The following is a 12321-nucleotide window of genomic DNA, read 5'->3' on the forward strand; positions in this document are numbered from 1 at the left end:
TAAAGCAAGCACATTTCCAGCTGCTCTTGTACCAGCTACTATACTGCCTGTAACTTTTTCTTTAGTTAAGGGTCACTGATCATACAGCCTTGTCAGCCAACCACTTTAAGGGTAGGACCATTGAGCCGGGCAGTGGTGGCAAACACCTTTAATCCCAGCACTTGGGAGGCAGAGACAGGCGGATTTCTGAGTTCGAGGCCAGCCTGGTCTACAGAGTGAGTTCCAGGATAGCCAGAACTAAACAGAGAAACCCTGTCTCAAAAAACCAAAAAAAAAAAAAAAAAAAAAAAAAAAAAAAAAAAAAAAAAAAAAAAAAAAAAAAAAAAAAAAAAAAAAAAAGGGGGGGGGTAAGGACCATTGATAAAATTTCAGCAGTGGCTTCACTTACAAATTTGGAAACTCCAAACTCCATCCCTATGGTAAAGTGTGTTTGGACAATTGACACAGCCTGGGGTTGTTTTTCATAATATATATATCTCAATACCTTTCCCAGGAGCATCTACCATTTCACCCCTAATTTCATTATGAATGATCTCTGGAAATGCAGGAATATTATACTGAGTACCCAAATGTTATAAAATATCCATTCACTATAAATTTATGGGTATGTTAGCCACATAAGGTCTTAAGTTTGCTATTTGACCTTCTGGTCCCACACATTTAACCCATCTCATACTTCATTTTTAATAATGTCCCAATTCCCAGAAACTATGTATAAACTTTTTGAAGTGCTCATTCTGAATTCCAAGACCTTTCTGAAATAATAGTTACATCTGCTCCCGTACCCACCAAACCTTCTATTTCAATGCCATTTACCTGCTATTTTAATTCTGACCTCTCATCATAAACAACTGTTCGCCAGAACATGTTTTCCAGTACTTCCAGCCCCTTCTGTTCTTTCTATTGGTGCAGTTTTGGCTTTGATATAGGGAAACAGTAAAGCTGAACAATCCTATCACTTGCATTAAAATGCATCTCATTTTTTATATAGGCCATAATTTTAATTTCCTCTTCAAAATCATCTATAATTCCTGGATGCACAATGAATCTTTGGAAAGTCAATCCAGTCCTTAGGAAACTAAGTCATTCCTACTGTCCTAGCAGGTAAAGGACCATAAACCCTGTAGATATTTTGGAATATTAAACTTTGCGGGATAGAGTAAGATGTTTATATATGGCCAAGTCTAGAGCAGCACTGTTTGCAGTAGCATGCATTAGATCTGCAATATTAATTGAGGGTTTTCTGCCTGATTGTTATCCCGTGGCATACAAGAGATACACACCTCATACTTCTTGGTTGCAAGACCTAGGATCAGGAATCCAAAGTCATTTTTCAATGGTAAGAAAAGTGCTTTGGATCTCTGTTGGACCTACACTCAGTGGTCCAATAGCAACCCTTGCTACGTTGCCTGCACACATCTAGAAGATGAGGCTGTTTTTCTGGTTTATATTTACAAAAACCATTTCCCTTAGACGCTTTGACCCTGAACAGATGTTTTCTGAACAAAGTACAATATTTCTCACAATTAAGGCACCAGACATTTTGAGATCTGAGACCGTTTTAGCAGCTTGGTCACACTGTCTTTGCAAATGACCAGAATCACCAGGCCTTTTGATATTGGAGACCACTAGCTTCCCCTACAATGGTACATGTTAGAAACAGTAGTGCACATAGGAAACAGAGAAGAAAACAAACTCACATGAGTATTTGGGTATCCCAGATGTTGAGTTCAGGTCATCAGGCTTAACTGCAGCTACCTTCACTCACTGAGGAAAATTCTCTGGACTAATTTGTGCTTCTGGTAAAGCGTTAAGAATAAGTATTTGTTCCTCAGAATAAGATAACCCATAAAAATGGATGGCAGTATAAATATCATTTTCATTTGAAAGTATGTTTTATTATTCAAGTTGTTCTGTGTTCTTCTATACTTGGGTGACAATTTGTATACAATCTAAAAAGAAGACAGTATTTTAAGGATAAAATGGTTCTACTAATCTTACATAGGCACCAGTAAGATGACTCAGTAGAAAAAATATGCTTGTTGTGCAAGCCCTTACTGCATGTATTAGATTCATGGTGTTTCTCTCCTGTAGGAATTCTTTTATTCCTTTGAAGAAGACTATAAGATGGAGAGGTATTGTCCCATTTATTACAGTTTACGGTTTCTCTCCAGTATAAGTTCTTTGATGCAGTTGATGATTACAATGATGTGCCAAAGCTTTACTGTATCAAGTACTTTCGTAGGATTTCTCTAGTATGACATGTTTTGTGATTATGAAGACTACTCTAATATGCAGGCTTTACCACACTGAGTACATTCATACAGTTCCTCTCCAATGTGACTTCTTTTGTGTATCTGAAGATAACTGTGACTTGTAAAGTATTTTCCACATTGACTACACTCAGAGGTTCTTTCCAGTATGGTTTCTTTCATATATTTGAAGATGGTGGGAAAGATGTAAACACTTTAGCACACTGATTACATTCATTAAGTTTCTCAATATTATGATGTTTTTCGTGATTTCGAAGACTACTACGACTTGCAAAGGCTTTACCACACTGATTGCATCCATAGGGTTTCTCTCCACTATGACTCCTTTCATGTTTCTGAAGAAGACTGCGACGTGCGAAGGCTTTTCCACACTGATTACACTCATAAGGTTTCTCTCCAGTGTGAGTTCTTTCATGCATTTGAAGACTACTGCGACATACAAAGGCCTTATTGCATTGATTACATTCGTAAGGTTTCTCTCCGGTATGACTTCTTTCGTGTATTTGAAGAAGACTCTGACGTGCGAAGGCTTTACCACAATGATTACACACATAGGGTTTCTCTCCAGTGTGAGTTCTTTCATGTATTTGAAGACTACTGCGAAGTAGAAAAGCTTTTCCACATTGATTACACGCATAAGGTTTCTCTCCAGCATGAATCCTTTCATGTATATGAAGGTGACTGCGACGTGCAAAGGCTTTACCACACTGAGTACATACATATGGTCTCTCTCCAGTATGACATCTTTCATGTATATAAAGATTACTGCAATATGCAAAGGCTTTACCACATAGAGTACATTCATATGGTTTCTCAAGCGTATGATGTTCCTCATGATTTCGAAGACTACTACGACTTGCAAAGGCTTTACCACATTGATTACATCCATAGGGTTTCTCCCCAGTATGAATTATTTCATGTCGATGAAGATCACTGTTATATGCAAAAGCTTTACCACATTGATTACACTCATAAGGCTTCTCTCCAGTATGCACTCTTTTATGTATTTGAAGATGACTGCGACCTATAAAGGCTTTACCACATTGATTACATTCATAAGGTTTCTCTCCAGTGTGAGTTCTTTCATGTATTTGAAGATGACTGCGAGTTGCAAAGGCTTTCCCACATTCATCACAATCATAAGGTTTCTCTCCTGTATGAGTTCTTTTGTGTATTTGAAGATGACTGCGACATGCAAATGCTTTGCCACATTCATTGCAATCATAGGGTTTCTCTCCCGTATGACTTCTTTTGTGTATTTGAAGATTGCTGCTACGTGCAAATGTTTTACCACATTCACTGCAATAATAGGGTTTCTCTCCTGTATGAGTTCTTTTGTGTATTTGAAGATGACTGCGAGTTGAAAAGGCTTTACCACATTCACTACAGTCATAGGGTTTCTCTCCTGTGTGAGTTCTTTCATGAATTTGAAGAGAACTGCGACTTACAAAGGCTTTACTGCATTGACTACACTCATAGGGTTTTTCTCTAGTATGATTTTTTTCATGTTTTCGAAGACTACGGAAATTTGCAAAAGCTTTACTGCACTGAGTACATCCATATGGTTTCTCTTCGGTTTGGATTCTATCATATATTTGAAGAAAATTGTTATATGCAAAGATATATTGGTTCTTTCCATATCCCTTATGCTCACAAGGCTTGTATCCACAATGACAGATGCTATACCTATTAAAAGAGAAATAACAAACAAAAGGTTTCACACTGCATACACACAGGTGAACTTTTTGTTCCACATAGATATGTGCTATAGGGATTAAGGTTTCTCCACAACATCAACCTTCTTGTTTCCCATAAACTATTCTTCTCACTACACTTTGGAAAATCACTAGAAGTATATGAGTAACACTAGCTTTACTATGGACTATTTGCTTATAAAGTCTTAGACATACACTAATCCCCTAACCAGTGTGCATGCTTTTTATAATACTTGAATGAGATGAACTGACTAAGTAAACAGACATTTCTACAACGTGGTTCTCTCAGGGTTATGTCTAACATAGTGTCATGTGTTAAGATATTATTTCCTTGTCTTTTTTCTAAAAAGAATGCCTTATAAACACAGGTCAACTACCTGAAATTTAAGTACATGGTCTTATGAGAATTTATAAATCCTCAATATACATAATGCTGTACTTATTTACACTGTTGCTTTTCTTAAAACTTAAAGGTAAATTTTCTTCAGTGATACAATTATATCAGCTTTCACATGAAATTTACCTTCTATGTCTTCTATAACTTTGATAGTATTCTTCAACATTGTGATCTTCCAATTTGTAACCTAAAATATAGTAACAGAAAATGTATGATATATTATTGGATAGTATGCAAATTTTAAGTTAGTATCTTTGGTAAACCTGAGAACCATGTCTGATTATTCACCACATTCTTCCTCTGTCACAATAGAAATCACAAAAGTGCACCTATAACCAAGAAACACTTGTCCCCTTGTTTAGAACGTGAAGGAAACCTCCCATTCTTACCTATAGCCGTGAGGTTCCAGTAGGTCTCCAGCATCACATCTCTGTAGAGACTCTTCTGGGAAGGATCCAGCAAAGCCCACTCTTCCTGAGAGAAGTTCACATGCACATCCTCATAGGTCACTGCAGCCTAAAATAGCCACACATGCACATAATAGAAATGGTGAGACTGACTGTACTGTACATGTACATTTCACTGAGAATATATTTACATAATTCTGGGTACTCTACACATTTATTCCATATCACAGACATTCAAATGCAGTCAACATATCATTTTATAAGTAAACAGAAAAGGAGGACCATATCTCTCATTTTCAGGCCCACTGGCTTCCACCTGCCATTGCAGGAGAAATGACTACTAACAGACAATAGAGACACACTCAAACTGAACAACAGTATACGCTAGCAAAACTGTATCAAAATTACTAACTTCAAAAGAAAAATGAAGAAGATGAATGTGGTGATGCACACCTTTAATCCCAGACCTCAGGAGGCAAGGAGCAGTGAATCTCTGTAATTTCTAGGCCATCTTAATCTATGGAGTGATTTCCATGACAATCAGTGCTACTTCATGAGACTCTCAAAACAAATGACAACAAAAAGAATGAGAAAGAAAGTACTCAGGGGCTCAATCAAAATTCCTGCAAAGAGTTAAAATGTACTTCAGCTCAATAATAGTCTATTATAAAACTTAAGTGTGCCAGGCTGTAGTGGTGGTGCATGCCTTTAATCTCAGCACTTGGGAGGTAGAGGCAGGTGGATTTCTGAGTTCGAGGCCAGCCTAGTCTACAGAGTGAGTTCCAGGATAGCCAGGGCTACACAAAGAAACCCTGTCTCAAAAAAAAAAAAAAAAAAACCTTTAGTGGCCTAGTTTAAATTATAAGGAGAATACTCCTACAAAAGAAAGCACTTTTTGTAAGTGACATCAAGAGTTTTCAAACATATTGGCAAATAAATACTGATCCAAAATCAAAACCAAAAAGCATAAGGAAGAAAGATGGGTCAGCAGTTAAGCACACACGTTGCTTTAACGGAGGACCTGGATCAAATCCTAACACTCGCTTGGAAGTTCCCAGCCATTCCTAACTCCAGATCAAGAGAATCTAATGCTCTCCTCTCACGTCAGGGAGCACCAGATGCACAAATGTTACACATCCATAACATCTATATGCATAGGTTGATTATATATGCAAAAGACTCATGCACATTTATTAAAAATCAAAGATATACACAAAGGTAGCAAGAATGTTAAACTGCAATGCGATGATTCTGAAGCCTCAGTATTAATGTCACGAATGCATGCCATCCTGGTGGAAAACGATACCCTCTGCCAGTTTTCCAAAGTCACGGTGTGAGCAAAGCTCAGCACAGGAGTAACTGATAGACATGTATAAAAACCTAACTCTGCTTTCTGAGCTGACAGAAGTCCTGCAAACATGGTGAATGTTCCTAAGACCTACCAGACAATCTACATGAAATATGGGAAGCATCAGTCTCACAAGGTGACACAGTACAAGAGCAATGACTCTTTGTATGCCCAGGGAAAGTGGCACTATAACAGGAAACAGAGTGGCTATGGTGGGTAAACTAATCCTATTTTCCACAAAAAGGCTTAAAACTACAAAGAAGATCGTGCTGAGATTTGAGTGTGTTGAGCCCAACTGCAGATCTAAGAGATGCAAGCATTTTGAACTAGGAGGAGATAAGAAGAGAAAAGGTCAAGTGATCAAGCCAATTTTGTTATGAAGATAATAAAATCTTGACCTTTCAACCCCTTAAAAAATTAATTCTATCAGCCAGCAATATAAAAATAAAACATATAAGGCCAGAAAATTAGCTTAGTGAGCAATTGCTTCTATTTTACCTTACATTTTTCAGGGATGGAGTGTGTAATGGTGAAGATGGTGTAGGTACATGAACAGGAAGCGTGCTCAGTTTGAACCATGGGAAGACGTACAAAGAAGATGAAGTGTGGTGATGATCTACACTCACTGCCCTTCCCCAGAGACTCTCCTCCTCCTAAAGGTTCCATAAGCACTCCAATGAAAGCCACAAAAAAGACAAATGTTCACATACACCCTACTAACTAGGAGAGGTTTCACTCAGCCTACCACATTTCAACATGGGGTCTGTTCACAGACACCATAAATAAGACACAGTTCATCATCAAAAAGTTAGAGCAGAAACCCAAGCCAGGCAAGAATCTGGAGGCAGAGGCCATAGAGGTTTGCTGCTTTCTGGCTTGCTCCCCATGGCTTGTTCATTCTGCCTTTGTACAGAACACAGGACCAACAGCCCATGGGTGGCACAATTACATTTGCTGGACCCTCCCCGATCAATCACTAAGAAAATGCTCCACAGCCACTGTCTTAGTTAGGGTTTTACTGCTATGAACAGACTGCAACTGATGCTGCACCTTCACCAACGGCCTTCCATGGCCTCTAACAGTGACAAACCTTACCTGTTCTTCATGACCCCTTCATGTCTTCAAAACCAGTACCACCTGAGTGACTCTTACACATTACCAAGTATAGGGGCAGCATGAGGTACAACCTTGGCTATCTCTGGAACACAGCTTCTTTGTTCTCAGAAAACACTTCCCAGAAGATTTCACCTCAGTGATGCTGATCTCTTCTTAATCAGCACTAATTTCTTAGCTCCAGCTAACCAGCATCAATTGTCCCAGTCGTCCCTTCTGTTCTAGACTCTAAAGCCAGAGCCACATGGCCAAAACAGTAGATTTCTGCTGCTTGCTGGGACTGGAACATGGCTCTCTTGTTCTATTACATTATCACCTGCTTTCTGTTCTCCAACACCTTCACTGCCTAAGCTTGGCTGCCCTGGAACTTGCTCCATAGACTGACTTTGACCTCAGAGATCTGCATGCCAGTCTCTTAAACACTGAGATTAAAGGTATGTTCCGCCAAGCCTAGATTTAAGTTTTTCTTCATTTAGGGCCTGCTTTTTTTCCAGGCTGGCCTTGAACTCAAGAGATCTGCTTGGCTTTATCTCCTGGGATTAAAAGCTTGTAGCACCATGCCTGGATCTAAACTTAGCTGGGTAGGATCTTGCCCCAAAAATCTCCCTTTATCTGCTGTCTCCTAGAACACAGCACTAGACTCCATTTCATTCCTGGTGCCTGCTTAATACTTGAAGCATATATTTTTTATTTTTCCTTTCTAAGCTTGCTCCACTTGTTTAAAATTCTCTTCATGAGACTTAACCAGAAAACAACATCTATGATGGGCATTTCTGAGACTTCCTGTCAGTGCAATTAATCTGAGTCTCTTCACCTTAGCCTCAGGCAGACTCTTCAGACAAGGGCAAAAAAGTAGCCACATTCTTCACCAAAATACCACAAAAATGGTCTCTAGGCCACATATTGGAATCCTTCACTGAAACTTCTTGGACCAGGTCTGTACAATTCAAATCCCTCTTAGTAACAAAGTCTTCCATATTCCTACTAAGATAGCCCATTAAACCCCATTTAAAGCATTGCATTGCTTTCTAAATCCAAAGTCCCAAAATCTACATTCTTCCAAACAAAAGCATGGTCAGGCCTGTCACAGCAATACCCCACTCCTGGTACCAACTTCTGCCTTGGGGTTTTACTGCTGTGAAAAGACACCATGACCAAGGAAAGTCTTATAAAGATAACATTTAACTGGGGCTAGCTTACAGGTTCAGAAGTTCAGTCCAGTATCATCAAGGTGGGAGCATGGCAGCATCCAGGCAGGTGTGGTACAGGAGTTCTATATCTCCTGCTGAGAGTTCTACATCTTTATCTGAAGGCTGCTAGCAGAATACTGGCTTCCAGGCAGCTAGGATGAGGTTCTTAAGCCCACCCCCACAGTGACATACTTCCTCCAACAAAGTCACACCTCCTAATAGCGCCACTCCCTAGGACAAGCATATGCAAATCATGACAGCCACTTTTTATTCTTTGTGAATTTCACATCATGTACACCAATACCTCTCATCTGCCTGCTCCTCTGCCCTTTCAACTCCCTCCACTCCAAAAAGAATCTTGTTGTAGAAGCTGTTATGCAGTACAATATGTCTCACAGTATAAACTTTTGTCCACACATCTTAGTTGCAAATAGTCATTGCAACGAGTCATTGATCTGGTTTGAGTCCTCTGGTTTCTACTACCTCACTAGAATTCCCCTCAGATATCCTATTGTTCTGTGTCATGGAGATCATGAAACTTTAGATCTGCAAGTGAAGCCTCTTCATGCGCCCCAGCAGTTTAAAGATGAAGTAGATTTTGGATTGACTTAACTCATAGCCCTGGATACAGACCTGAGTGGTAGCTAAGTTGGTCACACCACCAGCTCACCCACACCCATGCCACCAGGACCAGCTTTACTGTCCTGCTCAGATAAGGCCTAGGCCAAGCTCTCCCAAGTACTGCAGCCACTGAGGGGCAAGGCCAACTCTCCTGCCTGATATAGGTGGCAAGGGTTGAGGAAGGAGGTAGCATCTCCCCTCCAAACAACAAGGAGGGGCAGGGCCAGCTCTCCCATGCTCATGCACCCACGGCCAGCTTGCCCATGACTCCACTACCTGGGTCAGGTATACTGCACTGCCTGGTCGAGGGGCAGGGCTGGCTCTCCCATGTGCTGCAGCTGGCAAGGGGCAGGGCCAGCTCTGCACAGCCCTTGAATGTCAACGTGGTCCCAACCCACAGCACAGACCAAGGATGTCTGCATGGCTTCTGGTAGTAATAGAGGCCACAGACATCTACACAGCCCCTGCTGCTGCAAGCCCTCTGCCCCAGACATGGGCCTCGGCAGCTACACAGGCAAGGCCTTCACCATGGCCTCAGGTGACAGAGCATTCTACTCACAGAAGGCTGCTCTTTTCACACCTTTGCATCTCCTGAGCCACTCTAAAGCCAGAAAGTTGTGCAACTTGGGAAGCTAGTCTGGAGCAAAAGTGAGCTTGAGACATGTCCAAATCCCAAAAAATCTTGTCCTGAGACCACCAGGAGGTAGGACTGTGCCCTCCTTTCTTTGAGTCTGCATATTCTAGTGCACATAGAGACTACGACCCCAACCCTCTGCAACCCTTGAGATAGCCATGTAGCCTGGAGGCCAAACTGCACATTTAGCTTCTTCTCTCCCTCATAGGGACACGTCCAGCAAGTACCTGAAATTCCTCTTCATGCTGATGAAGTGTTCCCAGCACCTCAGCTCCAGCCAATGACGTACACTCACCCTGAAAATCCCTACCCACCTCCCAAGGTCCATACAGCCTGTTACCCCCAATAAAGGAGAGCTGTTTCACTGAGAATCTCCCCAAGGCTTTTTCTCCCCCGCATTCAAGCTGGCTAGATCCTGCAAATACACCCCAGCTGCTTTCCCTTCACTCCTGGCATGTGTGTGACCTGGATACCCTGAGAGACGAAACAGAACCAGGCAATAAAGCCTAGGTGACCTGATCTGTACAAGCTGCTATTAAAAAGGAACCTGCACTTCAGCTTTCTACAGCAGGAATTCAGTGGCTAATCACACAGCACAACCACTGTGCCCGTGAGAATTGGATTCAGCAGGTAGCAAGTTCATCTTCTCTTGAAATTATAGCTGGAGGAAGTTTTGTTTGTCTAAATGTATGTGGCCACTACATGTTTGTTTCTGACTGGTATTAATGTATGAGTATACAATGTTCTTTATGTCTTGGTTATAGACTATTGGCTTGTAAGTTATCGAGTATAGTTAAAAATCTGTAACATCTGTATCAAAAAAGTTAACTTAAAACTCATAACTCAGGGTTGGAGCCATTCTGGGCAGCATCACATGAGATGAGCTAACCAAGAAAACATGTCTCCAAAGATACTTTTAAATCAGGAAAAGATTTTATATGATTTCTGTCTTGTCTTAAAAACCAAGGGTGCGTGTGTGTGTGTGTGTGTGTGTGTGTGTGTGTGTGTGTGTGTATGAATGAATGAAATTATTAAAACTGTACCTCCATATATTCATGTACAAAAAGAAAATCTTTCTGCAACTTTGTAACATAAAAGTAACCCACTTGTTATTGATTCTGGAAACACTGAGTGGTTTACACTATTAAATCTTGGTTTTTGCTCTATGACCTCACTCTTTAAACAGGTACTTTTTCAATACTGCAAAACATACAACTGAGAAATTTTAAACTTCTTTAAAGAAGGTTTAGGAATTTTACAAAGAAATTAACAACTGGACATTTTAGAAACAGCAAATGCTTAAATTTATAAGGCTATGAGACAATTTAAAGTTCATCAAATATTTTATTGTAATGACCTTATCAATATATGATCTTGATGAATAGATAAATAAGACTAATAAATACCACAGCTAAACAGCAGACCACAAAACTCCTATCTTATGAGGCAACAAAATAATGACCTTAGCCAGTCTGATAAGGAGCTTGAAACAGTTTCTCAGCCTCTGAAACCCTTTGAGACTCAGAAGACCTTTCTGCAGGGGTCCCTCAGGGTTGCCTGACTGTCATATGTTTACTTTAAGGTTGTGATCACAACAACATAAAAGAAGAATTATGTTAAAGGATTCCAGGATTAAAACACTAAGAATCACTTGCTTAAAAATATGTCTCTCTATGTCATCCTGAGTGAGGTAATCCAATTACAAAAAAACACACATGGCATGCACTCTCTGATAAGTGGATATTAGCCCAGAAGATCGGAATACACAAAGTACAATCCACAAACCACAAGAAACTCAAGAAGAAGGGAAACCAAAATGTGGATACTTTGACCCTTCTTAGAAGGGGAACAAAATACCCATGGAAGGAGTTGCAGAGACTAACTATGGAGCAGAGACTGAAGGAAGAAGAATCCAGAGACTGTTCCACCTGGGAGTCCTTCCCATATTCAATCATCTAATCCAGACACTATTGTGGATGTCCTGGATGACAGGAACCTGATACAGCTGTCTCCTGAGAGGCTCTGACAGTACCTGACTAATACAGAAGTAGAGGCTCACAGCCATCCATTGGACTGAGCACAAGGTCCCCAATGAAGGAGCTAGAGAAAGGACCCGAGGAGCTGAAGGGCTTGCAGCCCTTAGGACGAACAATAATATGAACTAGTACCCTCAGAGCTCCCAGGGACTAAACCACCAACCAAAGAGTACACATGGTAGGACTAATGGCTCCAGCAGCATATGTAGTAGAGGATGGCCTAGTCGGTCATCAATGGGAGGAGAGGCCCTTGGCCCTGTGAAGGTTCTATGCCCCAGTGTAGGGAAATGCCAGGGCCAGGAAGCAGGAGAGGGTGGAGTAGTGAGCAGGGGGAGGGGGGAGGGAACGGGAGATTGTTTTGTTTTGTTTTGTTTTATTTTGGAGGGGAACCTGGGAAAGGAGATATTGTATAACATGTAAATAAAGAAAACATCTAATTAAAAAAAATGTCTGTCTTTACCTAAGATCAGACCAACACAGACTGACTTAAAGATATATGTCTAACCTCAACTTAGAAAAAGCCTCTGTAAGACTGGGTTGTGGGCAGACCTGCAAGGTATTTTTTTTTTTTTTTTTTTTTTTTTTTT

The 12321-nt window shown here is 40.5% G+C and overlaps 2 pseudogenes; one reads left to right on the forward strand and one right to left on the reverse strand.

Annotated features, from left to right (window-relative positions):
* Positions 1 to 1859: 1859 nt before the first annotated feature.
* The window catches only part of LOC116076283, a 14092-nt pseudogene continuing 3630 nt past the window's right edge, over positions 1860 to 12321 (reverse strand).
* On the forward strand, positions 6211 to 6565 carry LOC116076285 (annotated as a pseudogene).

This window comes from Mastomys coucha, unplaced genomic scaffold (assembly GCF_008632895.1).
Source record: "Mastomys coucha isolate ucsf_1 unplaced genomic scaffold, UCSF_Mcou_1 pScaffold4, whole genome shotgun sequence".
Lineage (NCBI taxonomy): Eukaryota > Metazoa > Chordata > Mammalia > Rodentia > Muridae > Mastomys > Mastomys coucha.